Source organism: Triturus cristatus, chromosome 9, assembly GCF_964204655.1.
Source record: "Triturus cristatus chromosome 9, aTriCri1.1, whole genome shotgun sequence".
NCBI classification, from domain to species: Eukaryota; Metazoa; Chordata; class Amphibia; order Caudata; family Salamandridae; genus Triturus; species Triturus cristatus.
Genome location: NC_140592.1, coordinates 740,208,839 through 740,234,477, shown reverse-complemented (window position 1 = coordinate 740,234,477; position 25,639 = coordinate 740,208,839). Strand labels below are relative to the sequence as shown.

The 25,639-nt window shown below is 53.2% G+C and overlaps 1 protein-coding gene across 18 annotated transcripts in view; it reads right to left on the bottom strand.

The window, feature by feature from the left end:
• Positions 1 to 25,639, bottom strand: part of MARK2 (microtubule affinity regulating kinase 2) — a 662,301-nt gene that overhangs the window by 223,353 nt on the left and 413,309 nt on the right. The window lies entirely within an intron of this gene.

Here is a 25,639-nt window from a genome sequence, read left to right as displayed (position 1 = left end):
AGGTGTTTACATTTTGTTGTGTTAAAAAATGACATCCTTCAGCTTCTCCTTTCACACTTGCTGTACTCCAGCAACCTTGTCACATAATTCACTTTCTCCAACTGCAAAGTGAGAGGAGTTTGTAAACACCAATCCCCATGTTAAAAAACAAACAGCAATTTATCACAAAACATAGCCTGATATTTGACCTCTGTCTTTAAAGCGCAGTAAATGTGACAAGATAAACAAAGAGTTTGAAAGCACCTTAATTTATTGCTTTGACTTTCGCAACCACCAGAAATCAGCTTGAGACCAACCAGTCGCGACCCACAATTTGGGAAACGCTAGTGTAGTCTCTACTCCCCTTTAGATGGATGTGGTGAAGATGATAATGCAGGGAGCGGGATGGGCTGTCCCACAGATCACGGACACCAAATTTGAAAGCAAGTACAAGCTTGTCAAGAAAATAAAAGTAGTGTGTAGAGGATGAACTGATGAAGGCACTACGGTCTACAGGTTGAAAAGCCTCAGTACATCTATGGAAGGGCTCAAAGAGAGCAGGAATCAAAATGTCAAGGCCAAATTAAGGTCCCACTGCAGCTAGTGAAGGAAGTAGGGGTAAACATCTTGCAGGCATTTCACGAAAAGCATCACAAGAAGGATGATCAGGATAATGAAGTTAGGCACATATGGTCGCTAAACAATTAACCGTGTCCAGGGCAAAGACTTGTTGGGCCAAAAACAACAGAAGCAATAAAACTTGAGAAGTCTTTGCCTAAAGGAGGTTTACTGGCTTCTCTTCACAGCAGACGCAACCTCCTTATATATAGACTTGGAAGAGGTTTGACAAGCAGTCAAAATTATATTCCCCCACTTACAATGTAAGATCAAGCACCATTAATTTGTTCCTCTCAATCTCCATGAATAGAGGTGTAGATTGTGAAGGTTTAGATGTAAACCTCTGTCCACCTGCTGGGTATAGTAGATACATAGTCTCAGAGAGAGCAGTTCGGAATAACGAACTCTCAAATCTTTACCCTGGGTGAATAGGATAAGCTGTGCTTGATCTCATCTTTCTTCAGCACACACAGGATTGGAGGCAGAGGAGGGAAAGAGTACAGGATGACTAGGTCCTACTAAAGGAGGAATGGGTTTCCTAGAGACCCTTATGAGAGAAACCCTAAAGAGCAAAAGTCTGAGCACTGAGTATTCTCTGAAGTGACCACAAAAATCTACAAAGGGCACACTCCAATGTCGAAGATACCCAGTGCCACCAGGCAACACTCATGTTTAGCAAGATGATGCCTAGGGTTCATCTGCCCTTATGTTGAGGGATCGCACTAGATAAATGTCAGGGATATGTGGTGAAGTGCCAGCCATCAGAAAATATAAGAGGGTCTGTGCCTCTCTCCACCACCATCGCCCTGCCTGTTGCAGTACCACAGGGAAGTGGTGTTTTGTCAACAGCATCTGGATTGAATTGCCCTCGGTGCAAGACAGAAAGGCCTTGATAGCTAAGATAAATGAAGCAGTAGCAGATTTCTGCAATGGCACTGCTCCATTGGAGACCAGAGGCTTCCGATCTCCACATCATCTAGGTGGCCTACCCAAACTAGACAGGACACATACATTAGCAACATGTCCTCTGGAGCGAGTATGGAGAACAGTCAGATGCAAATCAAACTTGCGTCGGCTATCCACATTTGGATTTCTGAGCAACCTTGGCAGCAATTTGGATCTTGTCCTAGGGTCTATGTCAATGATAGGCCCAACGCAGAAGCAGCTTCCATTTAATGATATATGCCATCAAATGTGAAGTACCAGCATGATGCAAGATACTAACAGACCAAGTGACCTCAAAACCATCAGAGCAGAACAGTAGCTATTTCCTGAACTATCATGATCATAACCTGAATATCCCATACTCAATACGGAGGCAGATATGCTTTACCACGTCCACAATAGCTCCAATAAAAGGAAGTCCTTGTGAAGTTTGGAGACTGACCCACTGAAGGAAAATCCCTAACTGGATAACAAATGGGAACATGCTTTGAACCGACAGTCATCAAGATATAGGAATACATGCACCCTAGAGGAGCAAAGTAGTACTGTGACCACCAACTGGTGTTTGCAAAGAGCCGAGGAGGCCGACATAGGGTTGAGAGGCAGGGTGGTGAACTGAATGTGGCCAGACTAAAAAAAACAGTTACTGCCTGTGGAACTGGACCACTACATAAAATATGCATGGTCAAAGGACATGAACCAATCCACCTGGTCCATGGCCAGAAGGACTTCTGCAAAGTTAATCTTGAACTTTTCTTTTAAGAACGAGTTCAGGAACATGAGGTCTAAGAATGCTGTCTAGCCCCTAGTATTCTTAAGGATCAGGAAGTAAAAGCCTCTTCCTCGTTCTGACTTGGGTATAATATTGATTGCCTCCATGGCAAAAAAAGGTGATACTTCTTTGGAGCAGGCACCGGTGGAGTGACTTTTACGCCCAAAAAGGGGGGGGGGGGGGGGGGCGAGAGAGAGAAAGAGAGGTAGAGGGGAGAGGGAGGCGAGAGGGAGAGGGAGGCGAGAGGGAGAGGGAGGCGAGAGGGAGGAGGGAGGCGAGAGGGAGGAGGGAGGCGAGAGGGAGGAGGGAGGCGAGAGGGAGGAGGGAGGCGAGAGGGAGGAGGGAGGCGAGAGGGAGGAGGGAGGCGAGAGGGAGGAGGGAGGCGAGAGGGAGGAGGGAGGGGCGAGAGACAGAGAGGGGCGAGAGAGAGAGAGGGGCGAGAGAGAGAGAGGGGCGAGAGAGAGAGAGGGGCGAGAGAGAGAGAGGGGCGAGAGAGAGAGAGGGGCGAGAGAGAGAGAGGGGCGAGAGAGAGAGAGGGGCGAGAGAGAGAGAGGGGCGAGAGAGAGAGAGGGGCGAGAGAGAGAGAGGGGCGAGAGAGAGAGAGGGGCGAGAGACAGAGAGGGGCGAGAGACAGAGAGGGGCGAGAGACAGAGAGGGGCGAGAGACAGAGAGGGGCGAGAGACAGAGAGGGGCGAGAGACAGAGAGGGGCGAGAGACAGAGAGGGGCGAGAGACAGAGAGGGGCGAGAGACAGAGAGGGGCGAGAGACAGAGAGGGGCGAGAGACAGAGAGGGGCGAGAGACAGAGAGGGGCGAGAGACAGAGAGGGGCGAGAGACAGAGAGGGGCGAGAGACAGAGAGGGGCGAGAGACAGAGAGGGGCGAGAGACAGAGAGGGGCGAGAGACAGAGAGGGGCGAGAGACAGAGAGGGGCGAGAGACAGACCGAGAGACAGACCGAGAGGGGGGGGGAGAGAGACCGAGGGGGGGGAGAGAGACCGAGGGGGGGGGGGGGGGGAGAGAGAGACCGGGGGGGGGGGGGGAGAGACCGAGGGGGGGGGAGAGAGACCGAGGGGGGGGGGGGGGAGAGAGACCGAGGGGGGGGAGAGACCGGGGGGGGGGGGGGGGGGGGGGAGAGACCGAGGGGGGGGAGAGAGACCGAGAGAGACCGAGGGGGGGGAGAGAGACCGAGAGAGACCGAGGGGGGGGGGGGGGGGGGGGAGAGAGACCGAGGGGGGGGGGGGAGAGAGAGACCGGGGGGGGGGGGGGGGAGAGAGAGACCGGGGGGGGGGGGGGGAGAGAGACCGGGGGGGGGGGGGGGGGAGAGAGACCGGGGGGGGGGGGGGGGGAGAGAGACCGGGGGGGGGGGGGGGGGAGAGAGACCGGGGGGGGGGGGGGGAGAGACCGGGGGGGGAGAGAGACCGGGGGGGGGGGGGGGGGGGGGAGAGAGACCGAGGGGGGGGGGGGGAGAGAGACCGAGGGGGGGGGGGGGGAGACCGAGGGGGGGGGGGGGGGAAGAGAGACCGAGGGGGGGGGGGGAGAAGAGAGACCGAGGGGGGGGGGGGGGGGGAGAGACCGAGGGGGGGGGGGGGGAAGAGAGACCGAGGGGGGGGGGGGAGAAGAGAGACCGAGGGGGGGGGGGGAGGAGAGAGACCGAGGGGGGGGAGAGAGACCGAGAGAGACCGAGAGAGAGACCGAGAGAGACCGAGGGGGGGGGAGAGAGACCGAGAGAGACCGAGGGGGGGGGGAGAGAGACCGAGAGAGACCGAGGGGGGGGAGAGCGACCGAGGGGGGGGGGGAGAGCGACCGAGGGGGGGGGGGAGAGCGACCGAGGGGGGGGGGGAGAGCGACCGAGGGGGGGGGGGAGAGCGACCGAGGGGGGGGGAGAGCGACCGAGGGGGGGGAGAGCGAGGGGAGAGACCGAGGGGAGAGACCGAGGGGAGAGACCGAGGGGAGAGACCGAGGGGAGAGACCGAGGGGAGAGACCGAGGGGAGAGACCGAGGGGAGAGACCGAGGGGAGAGACCGAGGGGAGAGACCGAGGGGAGAGACCGAGGGGAGAGACCGAGGGGAGAGACCGAGGGGAGAGACCGAGGGGAGAGACCGAGGGGAGAGACCGAGGGGAGAGACCGAGGGGAGAGACCGAGGGGAGAGACCGAGGGGGGAGAGGATAGAGGGGGGAGAGAGAAAAGTGAATGAGTGAGTGTGCGTGGATGTTTAGGGGGTACTTATGTGGAGATGAGTATTCAGAAAGAAGTCCATACTCTACTGACAATCTGGAAACCTATACATCCAAAGTAACGGAGTGCCAGTACAGCAAGCAATGTTGCATGTTGCCCCCTATTGGAACAAGATTTCTGTTCAAGAGCAAACTAAAGGGACATGGAAGCATTGCCTGAGACGTGGATGAAGAGGAAGGATGCTTCACCTGCTGTCCCCCACTTCCTTTGGTGCCACCTCTACTACAGCAGAGTGATGGCTAGGATGCTTGAATGATTCCTGGACACTGGCTTTCACTCAGGGTGCAATCCCGTCCAACATTTTAGCCTAATATGCCACTCTAGACAGAGACCTACCAAATGCAAATCAGTTTTGGCCCGGCTCCATTTGGAATAGTCCTATGATAACTGCCAGTTGCCCCCTTCAGATGCAAGCAACCCAAGACACCCGATTTGGCCTGCAGAAGCCTAGTCAGAGAGGTATAGATTAAGTCCTCTACTATGTGAGAATGGGACCCACATTTGGGCAGCAAGTAGAACGAGTATTCACTAGAAGAAAAAGGTCACTTCAGAAGTCTTTAAACCATGCAGAATGCAATGCTGAGCAGCTGCTAAAACATCAAGATGGATGCTAGTACACAATATTAAAGGTGTGCATATGTTCACTGAATCAGGGTGTTGAAACGATAGTATGGACATGTGCCAGCTCATGAGATCTGCAGCCAGTTATGGATTCTGTGACAGCTTACATTTATGGTTGGAAAACAGAAGTTCAGAAATCTCGGAACTAAAATGAGCAGACCAAAGCATGTCGTGTTAGTCAAGGCTGAGTGGGTTCACTTCTCAAATGCAAGGACACATAGAACTTCACAGAAGCCAAGAGTTAAGCAGGGCAGAAGAGAATTTTGCAAGTAAAGGAACAATTTGAAAACAGAACTTTCTACCTGGTATGCAGATGCTAATTAGGTGACAGCGTGAGGGGAAGCAGAGGAAAGGGGAGCACATTCTAATAGGTGTAAGGTTCCTCTTTAAGAGTGGAACGAGATATTTGAAAAACCATCCGAAGGCCACAGGTGAAATGTGACTATGAGCTGGCACAGCATTGTAAAAGCTATAGAAAGAGTACTACGATGAAACATTCCTGCCAACAATAATGCAGGTTGTCCAGCGAAACAGAGCACATTACAGAGGTAGTGGTGAAAACAAGGGATGGTGCAATGGACAAGTAAGGATATGGCAGAACCACCATTGACCAGAAGCCTCAGAACAGTGTCCACAGTGATATTCTTTAAGGTTGAAGTGTTTCTCCTACTTTAAGGGCAGATTGTTCCAAAAGTAAGTGCTGCTAGCTGGAGGCCACAGTCCAGCTCCATTACCTTTTGGATCAGGCCACTGGGTTGGCTGAAGCTAAAGAGGATATGTAAACCGAATCCTTGACTGCTCGCAGTATCAACACTTGCCTTTGAATTATCGCACTATTACTATAAAATTACACCAAAGTTTGGATGATAACTACAAGAAAAACAGATTTGACAGACTTTCAATGAAAGAATATCGGTAAAGTGGTCTGCATAGATGTATTCCTAGTTTGAGGGACTTGATAACCTCAAGCAGTAGCTTTGAATGTATGCTGAAGAGAAGGGAGACGTTTTGAGCACTTTCAGAGATGGTGCAGACAAAATAAAGTATTGACACAACCTGTTCTATCTGTGAGATAGGGCAAACTCCATGTTAACATACACCTCACAGGATCTGCCCATTAAACCACTAACAATCCAGGGCCACACAAGAATTAACACAACAAGGCCAATGTGTATAATTTAAAATGAATAATAAGTCAAACTGTAAGGCCAAAGGATTATCCCAAAAAAGAATCACAAAACACGACCTGCCATAAGAAAATAATGTATAGATTTATATAGGTATGAGAAAATAAATTAACAAAGAACTCAACATTATGGTGCACAGTGCTCGAGTGATCAAACAGTGAGGTAACAGTGTAGTGACGAATGTGTACACAAACAAGCTGGCTTGATTTAGTACCAGTCTGGCACTATATTAAACTGTTTGGGCAAAATTTCAATATATTTATAACCAATAATCCCAAATGTCAATGTTTTGATCTCTAGACTAATAACAGTATCATCATCAAGACAAGAAAATTTGAGGGCGTCCCAGCACCAAAGCCCAAAGAGAGAAACCAAGAACTGGCCAGTGACTATGAAGAAAGAGTTATGGTATAGCTCAGTGGAAGTGAAGGACTTGCAAAATATAGTATACCAGGTGGTAACACAAGGCCAAGAGCAAGGAAGACAGAGACATAAGCACAAGTTACTTACTTGTGTAACAATATATCTGTAAGAGACATTAGTTAGTGATAGATTCCTTACCTCATAATATATCCCCAGGCGTCAGACTGGATCCGGAAAGTTTGTCAGCAGTACCCCTGCGCGTTGGTAGGCATCTTTGTACGGCTCTGCGTATGTCGCTGGCGCCGTAGGCACCGGGATGACTTCGTCGGAGCTACTTAGACACGCCCATGTGCACCGACGTCAGTTCTGTACACAACTTTTCCGCACCAGGAGCGCAGAGCCATGCCAGCCGACTACTGGTGAAATGGAACTAGGGCCCTGAAAGGGATGCAAAAACCAAAGGAAATGGTGGACTGAGTGTTGAACATTGCAAGCACTCACCCCCAGTCAACTGATCTGGGTTTAATCCATCACCGTTCTTTAGCCCACTCTGCCACCCCAGTTCAGACATGGTCATATGCAAATCAGTCTGACCCTGTGCCTCATGGGAACAGTCCAGCCCGAACTGCCAAGCCATGTCTTCCCTGGACCGGAAACAAGCTTCCTAGGACCGGTTTCTGCCATTTCAGCCGTCTTCAGCCAGGCTTGCTTGAATCCAGTGGCAAAGTGAGCAAGGGACTCACATCTGAGCATACGGTGAAATTGCAAGCACTCACCCCCAGTCAACTGATCTGGGTTTTAATCCATCACCGTATGCTCAGACGTGAGTCCCTTGCTCACTTTGCCTGCACGCCAGGGGGACGACATCACGCGAACCCGCCCAGGCGTCGTCCATGCACGTGAAGTCAGCGAGGTCACAAAAATAAAGGACAGAGCAGCAACTCTGTGAGGACAGAGAACAGGGAGGAAGGGTGGGCCGTGAAGGAATCTGCGGCTAGAATAGTCTCTACCAGATACATCGTTACCGAAGGTAAGTAACTCGTACATCTGATAGACTACTAGCAGCAGATTCCTTCCCGTAGAAAAGATACCCTAGCCATACCTAAGGGGAAGGAGGGTCTGCGAGAGGACCCCACCCACCAGGGCCTAACAGAGGCCTGCATGGGGGCAGAGTCCCCAACAGGATGAGGAGCCCCGTCCCCCAGGCAAGGGGAAATGAAGAAGAAGAAGATGGCCTGTCCTCACTCAGGAGAGGAAACAAGGCAAGGCGCAAAGAGGCCCAACACCCCACACCTCCCGAAGGAGAAGAGCAACGCAGAGACTCCAAGGAGAAGCGGCAGCGCAAAGACAATCCCCAACAGGCGGGCTCCAAAGGAGGAGAGCAACGCAGAGACTCCAAGGAGAAGAGGCAGAGCAAAGGCAATCCCAGACAAGATGGAGCCGGCAGCAAGAAGCGGGCGGAAGCCGAAAAGGGGAACCCAAGTCACCCAGGAAGAAGCGTCCAACACCCCGCGGGGACAAACTGCGCCCGCCAGAGAGTCCAAAAATCAGGTACCATACCCCCGCAGGGAGAAGAGGGAGAACCGAGCGCAAGGCCCACTGGAAGCAGCGGAGAGGGCAGGATGACAGCCCCACTAAATCCTCAAGAAGGCACAATGGTGCACAAAGAACAAGAGGGCGGCACTGGCAAGCCCCTCCAAAGACCAGGAACACCATAGAACCAATACTCACGCAAAAAGGCTAAGAAGGTTGCATCCACAACATACCATAACGCCACGAAAGGCAGAAGCCTGCAGGCGACCACAACTTCCCAGCACATACCTAGGCTATTTAACAGCTAACCCTGCCCCACATGGGGGATGTCACATCCCAAGACATGGGAACCTCTTAGGAAGAAACTTCCGCAGCAGAGAACAACAAAAAGAACCGCGGCAAAAGAAAACCCCACAGAAGGCTTATCAAACAGCCAGATGGGAAACGCAGAAGGCCCAATCGCAGGCCCAGCATGGTGTGGGAAACCAAAAGGAAAAACGCACAGTCAAAAAGGGGCTGGCCAGCGGCCAACAGAACCACAACCTCAGCCAGACAACCGGGGCCACCGCCCCGCCCCAACGGAAGAACAGCTCCAAGGACCAGAGCAACCGCAGGTCACTGAGGAGGAGGAGGAGGACTAAGTCCCGCCAAGAACCTCTGGATGGCAGAGTCCGCAGGGGCATGGAACAAAAGAGCACCATCGAAGGGAAGGTCCAACAGGTGTTACCGGACATTCTCTGGGAACACACTGTCCCGAAGCCAGGCATGACTACGAAGGGCCACCGAAGAAGCCACGGCACGACCCAGCACCTCCGAGATGTCCAGAGTGGAGCGAAGGATAAACACCGCCAGCTCCTGACCATCCAAGACATGGTGTTGCAAGTCCACATAGGCACCTTCCTGAGAAGCGGCAGACATAAGGGACTCCGCCAAGTCCCACAAACAAGAAGAAGCCCTAGCCAAAACACACTGTGTTGAGGGCCCGCAGAGCCGCACTGGTCAAGGCAAAGATATTGCGCCCCCAGAAGTCCAGCCAGCGTGCCTCCCATGACGGGCGAGACAACAGCAGCAGCAAAGCAGGAATGGCAGACTGCAAAAGGGGGGCTCTGGGTGAAGGGAAAGGCACACCGGATCACGCGGTGCCAGATGGTGGTGGTGCAGAAGGTGCTGGGGCACCAGGTCCCCCATGGCAGGGCGTTCCCAAGAGAGAAGAATGGAGTGAACCCTTGAAAAGAAGCAACAGTTCCCTACCACCAGAGCTCTGGTGGAGAACCTCCAAAAGATGATTTGCGGGGAAATGGACAGCTGGATCACCCATACACAATTTCCAGAGCTGTGGAAACAGCGCGGGCGAAAGGCGCACCTGCCTCCGTGGGGCCCCGTGGAGGAGAAAGCAGCTCCTCGTTAGGCGACGGCTGCAAGCTAAGGCGGCCATCCCCCAAGCCAACCGGAGGAAGGAAGGGCCAAGGCCAGACAGAAGGAAGAGGGACCGAGGAATGGGGAACCTGCGGATCCTCCGGCGAAGACCGCTGTCATGGGGACGGCGAGGAGCCGCCTTTTCGACGACGTCCGGGAAAAAGCCACGACACAGCGGTCCATCTCCGGTGAGGATGACACCAGCAACCGCTGAACCTCTGGAGATGAGGAGGCATCTGAAGATGAGTCAATGACCCGACGTCGGCTCGGCACTGTAGAGTCCGCAGACTGAGGTGGGCCACCGCCGGCGACCGGCACCAGAGGAGACGCCGAGGTGACCACCGACACAGCACACGGCGCAGGAGACCGGAGCTGGGCCGGAGCAGGGGTGGCGAAGGGGCGGCGCCGACCTGACCTCCGACGAGGCAGCCGCCTGCGTGGAGGAACGAGAAGGGCTCGGAGAAGGTCGAGGAGTCCCCCGCCAGCTGCGACTCGTGACAGGGCGAGATGGGCCCTCTGCCGACCCCTGCGGCGCCGCCAGGGCCAGTAGCCGCCGGCACCGTAGCGGCGCGGCCTCGGACAAGGACGCTGCCTGTTCCGAGGAGCGAGAGGGGCTCGGGGTGCGACCCGAGCCCCGGCGACCTCCCGCGACACCACAGAAACTCCCGCGGGAGTTTGCGGCGAAGCAGAGGAGCTGTGGGGACCCCCGAAGGGCCGCACCCCAACGGCACCACATCCTCCGAGCCTGGATCCGAACCACTCTGCGCCGGAGCTGCCGGCGACGCCGCAGAGGGCCTCGCACACTGCAAGGGATCCGCTGACGTCCCAGGAGGGGGGAGGAGGAGAAGCCAGCGAGGCCTGCAAAGCCGCCGCACATGTCTCCATCTGGGATCTTGACGCCCCCACGCCAGGAAATGGCGTATAAGTGGATGACACGCGGGACCGCACCACCCGCGGAGAGCCCACGCCCACGACAGGCCAGAACCCGACCCTCGGGAACATACTGCGACACTTACCAATAGGTGAGCGGCGCTCTTGTGACCTAGAAGAAGATCAAAGTCGGTGAGGGAAGCCGCGGCAGGGGCCAGGCGAGGCGGCAACGCCGATCTGGACACACAAGCCGACAAAAGTTTCATTCGGCGCTCCCGCCGGGACTTCGGCTTCATCTGCTGGCACGCCTCACAATTGGAGTCGTGGTGCTCCCCCAAACACCACTTACAGATGGGGTGAGGATCCGTCGCCGACATGAAGCGGCCACACGATGAGCAAGTTTTAAAGCCCGAAGGCATTCGCACACTGTTCCACACACGCAGCAATAGCGTAAGGGAAAGGCCTAAACAGGCCCGAGCACAAACCAGATCCACGTTGCATGCGGAAAAGTAAAAAACTGACGTAGGTGCGCAGGGGTGGGACTTATGTGAACTCGCTGTCACGTGCGAGGACGACATCTGGGCGGAGTCGCGGGATGTCGTCCCCCGGCGCGCAGGGATGCTGGGCAAGAAAGTTTTCCGGATCCAGTCTCACGCCTGGGGATAGTTCTACGAGAAGGAATCTGCGGCTAGTAGTCTCTATCAGATTGTCAAGGCAATAGTGCTTAGTGAAAGTATGCAACGAGGACCAAGTGGCCGCCTGACAGATGTCTTGCAGGGGGACACCGCATCCCAATGCTGTAGTAGCTGCTGTCGCCCTGGTAGAATGGGCGCGCAGCCCAACCGGAGGTTCCTTTTTAGCCAGAGAGTAATCGGCTTTAATGCACAAGACAACTGCAGGAAAGTGGCTCTATATATACTGTTCCCAAATAGGTACAGTGTATCAAAATATACTTTCTCCGAAGGAGATGCTTTAGTTAAATACTTTGCAAAAGACAATTGACTTGGAATGCAATAGTTACAGTTTGTTGCAATAGGCAACACAATTTCAAACACAATAATACATTGAGCTCAATGGGAATTATAAGTTATATGCAATTGATTACTTTCAGGATTACTTTTCTAACTAAAGGACTGGATCCTAGATTCAGTCCTGGGACAGTTCTTGGAAACAAGCGAGTAAATACTTTTTAGTTACTGTTGTGATTTTTAAGCAATATTGTGCTATTTTAAAAGTTGACACTAAGAAACTTTTTCTGATCAAATTACCAAAGTTATCCTATGGAAGGAAATTCACTTAGCAGGTAAGTGGGGTTATGGTTACTTTTTCTACGTCCGTGTTGGATCCTGGATCTAGCACTAGTGTACCACCTGTAAGCAGTTGAGAAACTGCATTTAAATTATACAGGCGATTTTTAAAGAATATTTATAAGTTTGCAAAATCAACACTTAGAAAAAATTTCACAGAAAAACAGTCAATGGTTTCTTATCATAGAAAATTCAAGTTACGGGTAAAGTATGTTCTCGTTACTTTTGTAATCCAGTGCTGGGCTCCTAGGCTCAGTACTGGGACATCTATCTAACACAGGTAAGTAATTACGTTTTCACAGTTTGTACGATTTTTAAAGACTATACAGAAAAACAGTCAATGGTTTCCTAGGGAAGAAAATTGAGTTAGTGGTAAGTACGGTTGGGAGTACTTTTGAGGGTCAGTGCTTGGCACCAAGATCCAGCACTGGGATCTCTCCTAATAGTAGGTGAGTATTTCCGTTTTCGTTACTCGGTTGATTTTAGGTGAATATTTCAAAGTTTAGAAAACCGCACTTAGAAGAAATTTCAGAAGAAACCAGTCAATGTTACCCTATGGAAGAAAAGTGAGTTATCGGCTTTTGGGTAAGTACTCGACTGACAGAGTTAAGGTTCTGGGCACAGACTCGGGGGTCTCCCAGGGTCAGGTAAATACAGTTGTTACACCCTCACCGGCACAGGGGCAGTCGGGTGCAGAGTGAGTTAGGCCCAATGTTATTCTATGGGAGGCAGGGGGGCCTTGGTTGGTGGCTGCTGACTAGCAGGCCACGCGGCTGTGGGAGCTGGGCTCCTGGTCACTTGCTCAGGGCAAATGGGGAAGTAGGTAGGAGTAGAAGTAGCACTGCCAGGGCCACTAGGGCGGCTGGGTGCAGGGTGCTTTTGAGCCTTCGGGCGCTCAATGGATTGCAATCGGAAAGCTCAAGGACGAACAAAGGCTGCAAAGCTTGGGGATGAAGATTCTTCAGGTATGCCCACCACTCAAGAGGTAAGTTGGGTAGTTGGAGGATAGGTAGGTACCCAGGAGTTGGGCACAGGGGGCCGCAGGTTGCCGGGGTGCCTTTTGGTGTCAGGAAATCTTACCCTCTGTTGATCGCAGTTGGAGGGGTCCCTGGTTCTGAGGCTGCAGGCGACGTCAGGAGCGTCGAAGTGAGTTCTTGGGTGCCGGATTTGGAGTCACAGTCGCCGGGGGGGAGGGGGGGGGGGGGGGGCGTCCTCGGGGTCTTTGTCCACTCCAGCACAGGCCAGGCTTGGCGGGTGCAGAGTGTGCAGGGTTCGCGGTTCCTGGCTGATGCCAGGGGTTAGGTACTTGCTTTGAGCAGAGCCACAGCTCGTGGGAGTACCAGATGCTCAAAGTCACAAGGTAGCCAGGTCCTCCGGGGTTTGTGAGGTTGCTGGCTACAGGAGGTGCAGGGAGTTAGCAGGGGCAGGTTTGAGGGTCGACAGGCCGGTAGTGCTGGGGCCAAAGCAGTTGGTGTCTTCCTCTTAGACGCTGCACGGCAGGTCTTCTTTCTTCTTGATCTTCTGTCCCTGTCCTGGAGTGGGTACACCCCCTATCCTGCCTCTCTCCTGTGGGAGGGGGGGCAGTGGCCTAGTCCTGATTGGGTAGTGCTCCCCATCTTCAAGATGGCGCGAGCCCGGAGATGTGCTTCACCTCGCCTCCCCCACATGAGGGGTGTGGTTGGCAGGGCTGGCACATCCCCTGTCCTTACTTGGAGTTTCCGGCCAGTCTTCCCGCCAGAGTGGGGGTTTAGAACAGGTAGGTGCCAGTTGTTGAGTACAGCAAGTGGCCTGGAGAAGCTCACAAAGGCGGCATGCCTTTGAAGCTTCCCCTGCCCATCCTGGGGGAGGAGACCTAGTACCTCGCCCAGGATGTGCATTGTTGCAGGCCCAGGAGAGCGGATGGCTCTCTACCCAGGGGTCCAGCAACATGTCTGCTGTGTGGCAGCCTAGGCAGCCCCTCAGACAAGACGTGGATTGTAGGTTAGGTTCAGGGGGCATCTCTAAGATGCCCTCTGTCGTGCATTGTACATTAAATCCCACACTGGCATCAGTGCGGGTTTAATGTGCTGAGAAGTTTGATACCAAACTTCTCAGTCTTCAGTGGTGCCATCATGGTGCTCCCAGCACCATATACTGTTAAATGGCAGCACTACACACAGTGCCCAGGAATGGACCTGGGCACTGTAGGGGCACAGAGCTCATGCTCCTGTGCCCACACCACTGGCATAGGGCGCCCAGCTAGAGGGGTGGCTGAGGTATGCCAGGGCAGTGTAGGTTGTGGGAATGGCACACAGGGATGTGTGTCATGTCGAGACTGTTTTGTCTTGCACCCAGACACTCAGCCTGCAAGGGCAGTGTCTTTGTGTTAGGTTACAGGGCCTCTAAGGGTGGCACAGTAAGTGCTGCAGCCCTTAGAGGCCTTCCCTCGTCACAAGGCCCTGGATACCTAGGGTACCATTTACCAGGGGCTAACATGTGGCCAGGGTTTGCCAATTTGGGTTTTAGGGAAGAAACATAGGCCCTGGGTACCTGATTGGCAGGAGTCCAGGGCACACTCAGTCAAAGTACATTCTGTAATTCAGCAAAAAGTGTGGGTATAACATGCAAGAAAGATGGCACTTTCTCACAACAACCCATCGGGAGATAGTTCGCTTGTGCACAGCCCGGCCTTTCTTGGCGCCCACGTAGCCAACAAAGAGCTGGTCATCCACCCGGAACTGTTCTGTGCGGTTGAGATAGAACGAAAGCGCAAGTTTTGGGTCCAGACAGTGGAGCCTCTCCTCTTGAAGGGTGCGGAGGCGGAAAGAAAGTGGGCAGAGTGACAGTTTGTCTGAGATGAAAGGCAGAGACTGCTTTTGGTAGAAAGAAGGGACGTGGTCGAAGCACAACCTTGTCCGGATGAATCGCCAAGAGAGGAGGTTTACAGGAAAGAGCCTGGAGCTCACTCACCCGCCGAGTGGAGGTATTGGCCACCAGGAAGGCAGTTTTCAAAGTTAATAACCGCAAAGGACAGTCGTGAAGAGGCTTAAAGGGAGCGCACATCAAGTATGTGAGAACCAGGTTCAAGTCCCATTGAAGCATCACAATAGGAATAGGAGGGAAAAGGTGAGTAAGGCCTTTGAGAAATCTATTGACAACTGGGGACATGAAGAGAGGGCTGATCAGGCAGCCTAAGAAAGGCTGAAAGAGCTGAAAGGTAGCCCTTGATAGTGCCCAGAGCAGAGCCCTGCTGGACCAAAGAGAGAAGGAACAATAGGACCTCATAAAGAGGGGCAGCAAGAGGATCTACAGTTTTCGCTGTGCACCATGCCACAGATTTTTTCCACCGACAGGCGTATACCGTTTTAGTGGAGGGACACCTGGCTGCCAGAATCACATTACAGACTACAAGAGGCAAGTCAAATGGAATCAGCTGTCACCGCTTAATCTCCACGCAAGGAGGTGGAGGCTGGACAGGTTCCGGTGGAGGACCGTCCCCTGTTGCTGCAACAGGAGATCCTCCCGAAGAGGCAGTCGGATCAGGGGATCCACGCTCATACGGAGTAGCTTGGGATACCAAACTCATCAAGCCCAGTCCGGTGCCAAAAGAATTACTTGGGCCCGGTCACGTCTGATCATCTTCAGCACTCTGGGCAGAAGTGGTATAGGCGGAAAGGCGTACCATAGACCGCAACTCCACTCGCGCCGAAAAGCGTCTCCGAGCGAGTGCCGCCTTGGAAATTCCAACACGCTGAACTGCTGACATTAAGCGTTCTCTTCGTTGGCGAATAGATCTAACCAAGTTTCTCCCCACTGCTGAAAGACACCCTGTGCCACCTCTGAGTGAAGACGCCATTAGTGATCCAAAATGCACCTGCGGCTGAGTTCATCCACCCTGGCGTTCAGGGTACCTGCCAGGTGTTGAACCACCAAAGAAATGCCTTGACGTTCCAGCCACGTCCAGAGACGTAGAGCCTCCTGATACAGGGCCCACGACCCCACCCTGTCCTGTTTGTTGCAGTACCACATGGTGGTGGTGTTGTCTGTGAACACCTGCACTACTCTCCCCTTGACAGAGGGAAGGAATGTTTTCAGTGCAAGCAGGATCGCCCTGAGCTCCAAAAGGTTGATATGGAGCTTGGACTCCGCCGGAGACCAGAGGCCTCTGATCTCCGCCTCTCCCATGTGGCCGCCCCATCCCAGGAAGGACGCGTCCGTCACTACTGTGTGCTCCGGTTGGGGAAAGGAGAGGGATCTGCCGCTGACCCAACGGTTGTCCGTGAGCCACCACTGCAAGTCCTATGCAGTGCCCTCCAAGATCTGGACGTAGTCGGACAGGTTTCCCGGATGCTGCATCCACTGGAACCTCAGATCCCACTGCAGAGCCCGCATATGCCATCTAGCATGATAGATCAGAAGGATGCAGGAAGCCATGAGGCCCAGCAGCCTCAGGGTCTTTCTGACTGAAACCCAGGACCAGGGCCGAAAGATCGGAATCATAGCCCTAATGTCCCGGACTCGCTGTTCGGGATGATAAACCCGAAACTGCGCCGTATCCAGAACCGCCCAGATGAAAAGGAGCTTCTGAGAGGGAAACAGGTGCGACTTCGGCACTTTGATGGGAAACCCCAGCAAATGCAGGAGGTCGGCCATAATCCAGAGGTGGGAGACGACTGCCTGGGGCGAGCCCGTCTTCAAAACGGAGTCGTCAAGATAGGGGAAGACTGAAACCCCTGATCTGCGCAGATGAGCTGCGACGTACAAGTTACTTACCTTCGGTAACAATGTATCTGGTAGAAACGATTCTAGCCGCAGATTCCTTAACGTAGAATTATCCCCAGGCATGAGACTGGATCCGGAATTATTTTTGCCACAGCATCTCTGCGCGCCGGGGGCGGTACCACGCGACCACTCTCTGACGTCGTCCGTGGACATGACGTCAGCGAGGTCACATAAGTCCTACCCCGGTGCGCTGTCAGTTTTCTTCGGAGAACTTTTCCACGCCACAACGCGGAGCCATCACAAACAAAACTGTGAGAGTATGGGAACAAGTGAATGGTGAGGAACAGCACCATGAGGGACAGTGCCAAGCACTGCGGTACTGAAAGTCAAGAAAAGGAAGGAGCAGAGCGCTGCTCTTAGAAGCAACCCTGCAAAGCGAAGGCGATATTCTCCCTGGAGGCAGAAAAAACATGAGAAAAATGTCGTGGCAGACGACAGAAAGTCTGCAACAACAATCTATAACAGTGAAGGGCAACAAGTCCGGAACAGACGAGTAACGACACAGCACCCCAAGACAACACTATCAAGGAGTGTCGTATCCCCTGTAAAAAGCCAAAGGGCTGAGGCACAGCCAAGAGACCCCAACCCAGAGGATTGCAGAGGAGTCAGAAACCCCAAGCAATGAAAAAAATAGGGAGAAGATCATGAGTAGGCTCCACACTGGAAGAACCAGGGTGCAGGGATACAAAAGTACCGACCAATTACCAGAAAAGAAGGAGTGGAACAAATAAACAGAACAAAGCATCCAACCAGGGAGGAAGAGAAAGAAGGCACCCGCAGAAGACAATGCCACCCGGAGGGAGATGAGTGCAGAAGACAAAGCTGAAGGGTCCTCGCAGAACGGGGAGGAAGGGCGGGCCGTGAAGGAATCTGCAGCTAGAATCGTCTCTACCAGATACATCGTTACCGAAGGTAAGTAACTTGTACATCTGATAGACTACTAGCCGCAGATTCCTTAACGTAGAATAGATACCCTAGCCATACCCAGAGGGGAGGAGACTGTGAGAGAACCTCATCAGCTTGGAAGAACACAGGGCCCCCAACAGGGGATGTGTCGTGGGGACAAGAAGTACGGTCCAGCCCTCTCCAAGCAGGAGTAAGCAAGAACAAGGAGAAGAGAAGGCCAGGATACCACAAGCCTACCCGAGGAGCAAAGGGCGTCCGCCAGAAAACCCGGAGGGACAGACAGCACCAAGCGAGTACAAAAGGAAGAAAAGAACCATCCGCAAATCCAAGGAGAAGAGGAGGAACCGAGGCAGAGCCCGCCTCTGGAGAACACACACAGCAAAGGACACAGCTGAACGGGTGTCAGCCCCGAGGCAGGGAACAATGCAGAACGGCCCCACAGCTGACAAGCGCAGACGTGAGACGGAAGACACAGACGCGCAAAGCTCCAGCTAAGCAAGGGACAGGAGCACACGGTTACACGCCGAGGCCCTCGGAGGTGGACCATAACTACCAGGCGTGCACAGTAGACAGCTGGTAAATACTATGAAGTAGCGTGCCCAGAACAAGCTGAGCGCAAGACGAAGACAGAGACAAGGGAATCCCAGAACAAGCCCTAGAGAAGTACCGTCCCAGTAGCACCACTTGGCCCACGAAGAGACGTGGGAACGGCCAGAAGATAAAGAGGAGAAGAACCCCCCAAGAAGCAGCCGGGGGGGAGCGGTCCCCAGGAAGTGAGACATATGTAGTACAGACCGAAAGCCAGCGACCAGAACACAAGTGAGCACCAGGAATAACCTAGCACCCCTGGAACACAAGGCAGAGGCCCAGGCCGAAACGTCGGATAACAAGGTGGAAACACCAAGACAACGCCGTAGACGGCATGCCAAAAGTCGGTCTGGCGATCCAGATGCTGAAGAGAGAAGGCAAACCGCACAGAAGCAGATATCCCGCAGTAACAAAGGACAAAATGGACGACAGGCAAACCCTGTAGAAAGATAGAAACACCATCAGATACTGAGCGGGACAGAACCTGGGGAAGCGCAAGCTGCACTAAGGCGGATGAAAAAGAGACCGCACCAAGCGGTATGCAGTGATGCCAGGAAAACGCGAGGAACCCGAGAAGGTATCCCCACCCGCCCAGCTTAAGACAGAGCTATACAATAGCCAACAAGTACCCCACCTAGGGTATGACACGTCTCAAAACAAAACCGGGACATACCTCTTGGGAAGCCCGCAGCAGAGGTCAAGAACATAAAAGACCTGTGGATAACACCACAGGCGGCTTACCAATCAGCCAGAAAATACACAGAGGGTCCAACCGGAGGACCTATACGGCTTCACTAACAGCCAAAAATCACTCACCACAAAAGCTGAAGGGCTGAACCAGCAGTCAAAAGAACAGATGGGCCAACTTAAGGACCCTGAAGACATTCCAAGACACACACAGCACACAGACGGGCCAACCGAAACACAAGGCCCTAAAGAGAAAGGTGGGATAAACGCCTCCCATAAGACACCTGAGGACCGACAAGCCGAAGCTTACGGAGGGGGAGGGGGATGGAGCCCCGCAAGGAGTCGTTGAATAGCGGAGTCCGCCTTGGTGTTAAACAAAAGAATGCCATCTAAGGCAGGTCAACAAGACGCTCCCGAACATTCTCCGGAAAGACGCTATCCCGCAACCAAGCATGGCTACGGAGGGCCACATACCTCGCCACAGCACGGGCGAGAGAATCAGAGACATCCAAGGCCGAACGGAGAATAAATGCAGCTAACTCCCGACCATCCCGCACATGGTGCCACGGGCACCGGTTTGTCCTCGATCGGCGCCGAAGTGTCCACCAGGGGTGCCGAGTCGACCACCACCACCACCACGTGCCTCATCGGAGAAGGGGGGGGTCGGAGCCGAAGCGGCCAATGAACAGCACCAAAAATATGCCGGCTTGACCTCCCACGAGGCAGCCGCCTGCGCAGAGGACCGAGAGGGGCTCGGGGAGGCGACCCGGGTCCCGGCCTCCATCCGCGGCGCCGCAAGGGCCGGGGAGGAAAGCCGTCTACGCCGGACAGGCGTCGGCTCGGCCTCCGGTAAGGCAGCCGCCTGCCCAGAGGACTGAGGGGGACTTGGGGACGAGCCGTGAGTCCCAGCGACCTCCTGCGACACCACAGGGAACCCCGCGGGGTTTTGCAGCGAGGCAGGGACGCCGTGGGTCGGAGAGGGGAACCCCTTAGGGCCGCACCTAGACTACACCACACCTCCAAAACCTGAAGCCGAACTAGTCGGTGCCGGGGGCAAAGCCGCCGGCGAGTCCGCAGAAGGCCCCGCACATGGCGAGGGATCCTCGGACATCTCAGGAAGAGGAGGGGGGCCCAAAGAAGCCTGCAGAGCCATAGCGTAGGCCTTCATTTGGGCCCTTGTCGCCCCAATGCCAGGAAACGGCGGATAGGGTGGCGACGGGCGAGGGCGCATGTCCCGAGAGGAACCCGCGCCCTCTTCAGAAGGAGGACAGGGCCTCGGTGGCAAGCTGCAGGACTTACCGGCAGGCGAGCAACGCCCGTGGGGCCTCGGTGAAGGACGATGCTGGAATCGGCAGCTTTTGGACCCTTCCAAAGTAGGAGATGGACGCTGTGACGAGACCGATCTGGACAAGCGGGGCAAAAACAATTTCATCCGGCGCTCCCGCCGGGACTTCAGCTTGAGATGCTGACAAGCTTCGCAGTCCGTAGAATCATGGTGCTCGCCCAAACACCACATACAAATAGGGTGAAGGTCCGTCGCCGACATCTGACACACAAGAAGCAGACGTCTTGAAACCCGAAGGCATTGCACACTCTTCCCAACTCAAAGGCGTTAAGAGGCCTGAAAACAGGTCAAGGGAACTCACTCCGGATCCACGTTGCACGCGGAAAAGAAGGAAACCGACGTCAGCGTGCCGGGGTGGGACTTATGTGACCTCACGGACGTCATGTCCGCAGACGATGTCAGGACGGGGTCGCGTGGTACCGCCCCCGGTGCGCAGAGATGCTGTGGCAAAAAAAATCCAGATCCAGTCTCATGCCTAGGGATAATTCTACGTTAAGGAATCTGCGGCTAGTAGTCTCCATCAGATCACCGCAATCACTTTCGTGAACATCTGAGGGGCGCTGGTAAGGCTGAAAGGGAGCACGGTGAACTGAAAGTGCTCATGGCCTACCGTGAACCGTAGGTAACGCTGGTGGGCCGGCAGGATGGGGATCTGAAAATAAGCATCCTGCAAGTCCAACGCTACCAGCCAGTCTTGCGGGTCCAGGGCAGACAAGACCTGAGCAAGCGTGAGAATCCTGAACTTCTCCTTCCGGAGGAAGCGATTGACATTCCGGAGGTCTAAGATAGCACGCAGGCCCTTGTCGTCCTTTGGAACCAAGAAGTAGTGGGAATAACAACCACGAGCTACTTCTGGTGTCGGAACGCGCTCGATGGCCCCCTTGGCCAAGAGGGCCACAACTTCTTGCTGGAGAAGAAACAAGTGATCCCCCGACATGCGGTGGTACTGAGGTGGCATGGCTGGAGGGGTAGACTCGAAGGGGAGGGAGTAGCCCCTTCGGGCTATTTGCAGAACCCACCTGTCCGAGGTGATGGTGCGCCAGTGGGGAAGGTGATGGCGAATCCTGCAACCCACTGGCGTCTGGTGGGCCTGAAACCCCCGGATAGGAATGTTTTGAGGCAGCGGCGGCAGGGTCGGTATGGGTTGAGCCGCCCATTGTCCTCGGGACCCACCATGGCGGGTCCCACGTCTGCGCTGAGACTGCGGCTGCGCAGGCCTGCGGGCCTGAAAGGAACGCGCGTGGGCGCCTCAACCCTGACCACGAAAGGAGCGAAAAGCGAACCCAGAGGGAGCACACGTGGTGGCGAGACCCAAGGACTGGGCCGTAGCCCGAGAGTCCTTAAAGCACCCCAAGGTGCTATCCGCCTTGTCCCCAAAGAGGCGTGTGCCATCAAAGGGCATGTCCAACAAAGTGTTCTGGACATCCCCGGAGAAGCCAGTAGTTCTGAGCCAAGCGTAACAGGAGCGCCACCGTTGAGGAAAGTGCCCTGCTGAGGGAATCGGCCGTGTCGAGTCCACAACGGATAGTAAATTTAGCAGCATCTCTCCCTTTGGTAATGGCCTGGGAGAGCACCGCCCGTGCTTCCACAGGGCACTGAGGCAGCACCTGTGCCACGGCATCCCACACAGAATGGGAATAGTGGCCCAACAGGCACACAGTATTCACTGCTCGCAACCCGGAACTGGCAGAAGTGAAAATCTTTTTCCCAAACTGCTCCAGTTTCTTGGATTACTTGTCCGGAGGAGCAGAAGGGAATGCGTTCAGCAAGGCAGAAGCCTGGACAACCAGACTCTGAGGCATCGGGTGTTGAGTGAGAAAGCTGGGGTCACCCGGCGCCGGGCGCTGGCAGCGTACCACACCCTTATCTACAGGAACCCCGGTGTTAGGTTTGTTCCAGGGCTCAACAGGATGTCAGTAAGCACCTCGTTGAAGGGCAGCAGCGGCTCCGCGGAGGAGGAGGCTGGCTGCAGCACCTCAGTCAGGGGATTGGTCCTGATAGGCACAGAAGGGAGCTCATGGTTAAGAGCCTCAGCCGCCCTACGCAACACCACTGAAAAAGTCCCAACCTCCTCCGTAGCCACGGAAGAAGGGGACAGTGTACCAGGGTGTGGAGAGAAATCCAGATCCACTGGACCCTCCATGTAGCATTCCCATTCAGGCTCATCCTCGCATTGAGCTGCAAGAGGGTCTTCAGACCCCTCCCAGTACTCCCCTTCATCCACCGGTTGTTGAAGAGGCCGGTAAGGACGAGGTGCCCGGGGAAATGAGACAAACTCCCCACCAAGAAATGGAATCAGGGGGGAAGGAGACCAATCCTGGTTCGGCGCCGTCCAGAGTCAGTAGGGGCGCCGCGCCCGGCGCCGCTGCAGGGTATGGTGCCGGCGTAGCCTTGGCCAAAGGAGGCGGCACGGGGGAAGATCCACCCAACGGGTCCGCAGGGCCTGAAGGCGCTCCGGAGGGACTCGATGGGGGAAACAAACGGCGCAAGGACGACACAAAGGCCTGCACCTCATCTGGAGTCGTGTGCGGGCCTGGAAAGGGTGGGTAGGCTGCAGGCAACAACGGAGGCTCCAACGGAGCCGCAGAGGAGTGACCGCCCACCCCCTCCACCGTGTACCATGAGAGGTAGAGGAAGAGCGACGTCGCTTCTTCGACTTTTTCTGGCGCCGTGACCTACCTGTCCATGATCCCAGCGAGCGATGCTGATGGCTCCGCAACCGGTCCCTCAACCTCCCACGGGAGCGGGACCTCGATCGGCGAAACTGATTGCCGGACCTCCAACAACTTTCGGGAACACTCCCGCAAAGCTTTCAGCACCATAGCCGGGTCATGGGCGTGCCCAAAAGCAGAAGGGACACGTCGTGCGGGTCCGCTACTGACATGTTCCAATGCACCAGGAGTCGAGTACTCGACAAAACAAGCTGTCAGAAACCAAGTTAAAACTTTTAACTAGGGGTACAGCTCTCTCTTGGATCTGCGCTGCTGGCGCGGAAAAAAAGAACTGACGTCAGCGCGCGTGGGCCCGTCTAAGTAGCTCCGACGAGGTCATCTCGGTGGCTGTGGTTTATCTTAACTAAACTTCGGTCACTGAAAACACAACTATACAAAAGCAATTTAAAATGAAAAATATATAGTGGGAAATGGGACTCTTACTTTGGCTGTAATAGGATTAAGTACTCCGGAAGCTGCGCTGTGGTGTCAAGCTGACAGTTTACTTTTAGAGGTCAGCTAGAGATAAAGGATCTATTCAGGATGCCCAAACCAAATTAAACTCTCTTATACAAAGAGGTGGCTGGGTTGTTTATTAATTCAGAAAGGAAACTTGTTGAGGGTAACTAAACTTGCAAGTAAGCAAATTTACCGTCTCCAGCACTGGATTCTCTCAGACATTCATAAACAGAAATAGAATAGCAAGATTAACCCAAATAGCACAATAAGGCAACAGAAGACTATGTATACAAAAATGTAACTCGGGAAAGCCAAAAAAGTAAGAATATACCTTCTGGAATCAGGGTCTTACGTTCATGAGCCATAACGTTCAGTAAAAGAATTAACAGATCTTCGGAAAATAAGACCAATAAATATTAATATGGAAAAGCTTTGCTTGAAAGCATTGGCGGGTTACCTTCTTGAAAGTGTTCTGTACCCTTGGTTTACTACTCATAAGGTTTGCTCAAAAGAAGCTAATCCAATGCAAACAGAACTAGAGTTCACAAACATCTGTTATGATTTCAAACTTCTTTAGTCTTTGCTGTTTTAATAAGAAAGGTATGAGGAGAACCTTCCTGCTGCAAAGGAGCAGCTCGATAAGCAAGTCAGAAGTTAACATGAGAATCAGAAATGACCATGGACAGAAAGAAAAAAAGCTATCTTACTGCAAAGGAAAACAGTCATGGGCTCAGCGTACAGAGCTCGCGGCTCGGGAACCCTCTAACAGATAAGTTTGTGCATATGTGCCTAATTTTGAAAAGTGGGGCACTCCGATAGATCGTCTTAACTGGGCAAAGGTTTTCTTCAAATGTTCTAAGAAATCTTTAATCATATGAATGGGGATCAAGATAGCGGGAAAGACTATTTACAGTACACAGTAATAGCAACAAAACTTTTAATATAGAGTTCAAATCTAGACTTGTTCAAGTAGAGAGAATCAGTATATCCTTTACAAGTTTATTTTTTTATAGCTCTTTATTGGATTTCATCTTGTATAAGTACATTTCCAAAGATACATCAAAGTTAGCATTTGTAACAAGAAAGTACACCCTTACATTTCAAAATAGTTACAGGGGTACTTGCATTGCACCCCCCTCGGACCTCATATACATCTACCCTTCATATTTTCTTGAACTTTCATGAAAAGCAATAAACATGTAGAACAATATGGGAGAGAATGCAGGCCAACCACAAAACAGGGTGTTCCTCATACTAGTGCCATCATTCTATTTAAACAGTTTGACTGGGGTCGCCTCAGGACTTTATTAGGCACCCAAGGCCATTCAGTGCGACGGACTCTAATGCAGAGCAACAACCTCAAAGCAAGTCCAGACAATAACCCACAAAAGACATACTTCCACATACCTTTCATGGAAGAATAGACCTCTCTTGTCACGCACTGTTGCTACAAGTTCAGCAATCTCAGCTCTAGTCCTATCGAAGTACATCTCATAGCCATGTCTCCAAACTTGAGGCAAGCACTGCTTTACAACTTGTTGTGATCTTTCTTTTCACCAAAATCAATGCGGTCTATGAATTTCGAGGTCTGACAAATTGCACAAGTTCTAAGTATCTTACCCAAAAAGCAGAGGTCTGGTTTCGCCACGAGGTGTACATTTGTGAGATCACTGATTGAGGACAGGAACTGAGCCCAAAACTGAGCTACTACCACCACAATGCCACACCTCTTCTGCACAATCTTAACTTTCTTCGCCCTGGAGCACCCCACAAAAAGCAGATCATCCACACGGTATTATTTTGTATGATCAGTGTAAAAGGTTACAATCCTTTTGGGGTCCAGCCAATGGCGCATACTCTCCTCTTTCGAGGGGGAGCAAAGATTACCCTATGTGAACGGGAGTCGCATCTTTTGGCAAGAATGCCAAGTTGTCAATGGTGTATGGCAGGTGCACTATAAGTGCCTGGAGTTCACTCACACAAGGAGCGGATGTAATTGCGATGAGGAAGACAGTCTTCAAAGTCAGGAGAGGCAGCAACTATGATTTGGCTCCAAGGGTATACACATGAGAAAGGTCAAGACAAAGTTAAGGTTCCACTGTGGCATCATGAACAACTTGGGAGGGAACGTGTGCTAAAGGGCCAACAAATAACCTTAAATAGTACTCACTGCAAGGCCTTGCTGGGCTAAAGATAAAACAAAAGGATGTACAACAGCTTTGCTTGTAGGGGATCAATCTTACAAGTAACACATCAGACCACAAAAGTGTTGCCAGACCAATGGATTTCTTGGTGGAGCATGTGGCCGCAAGGGTGACATCCATCACCTCAGACAG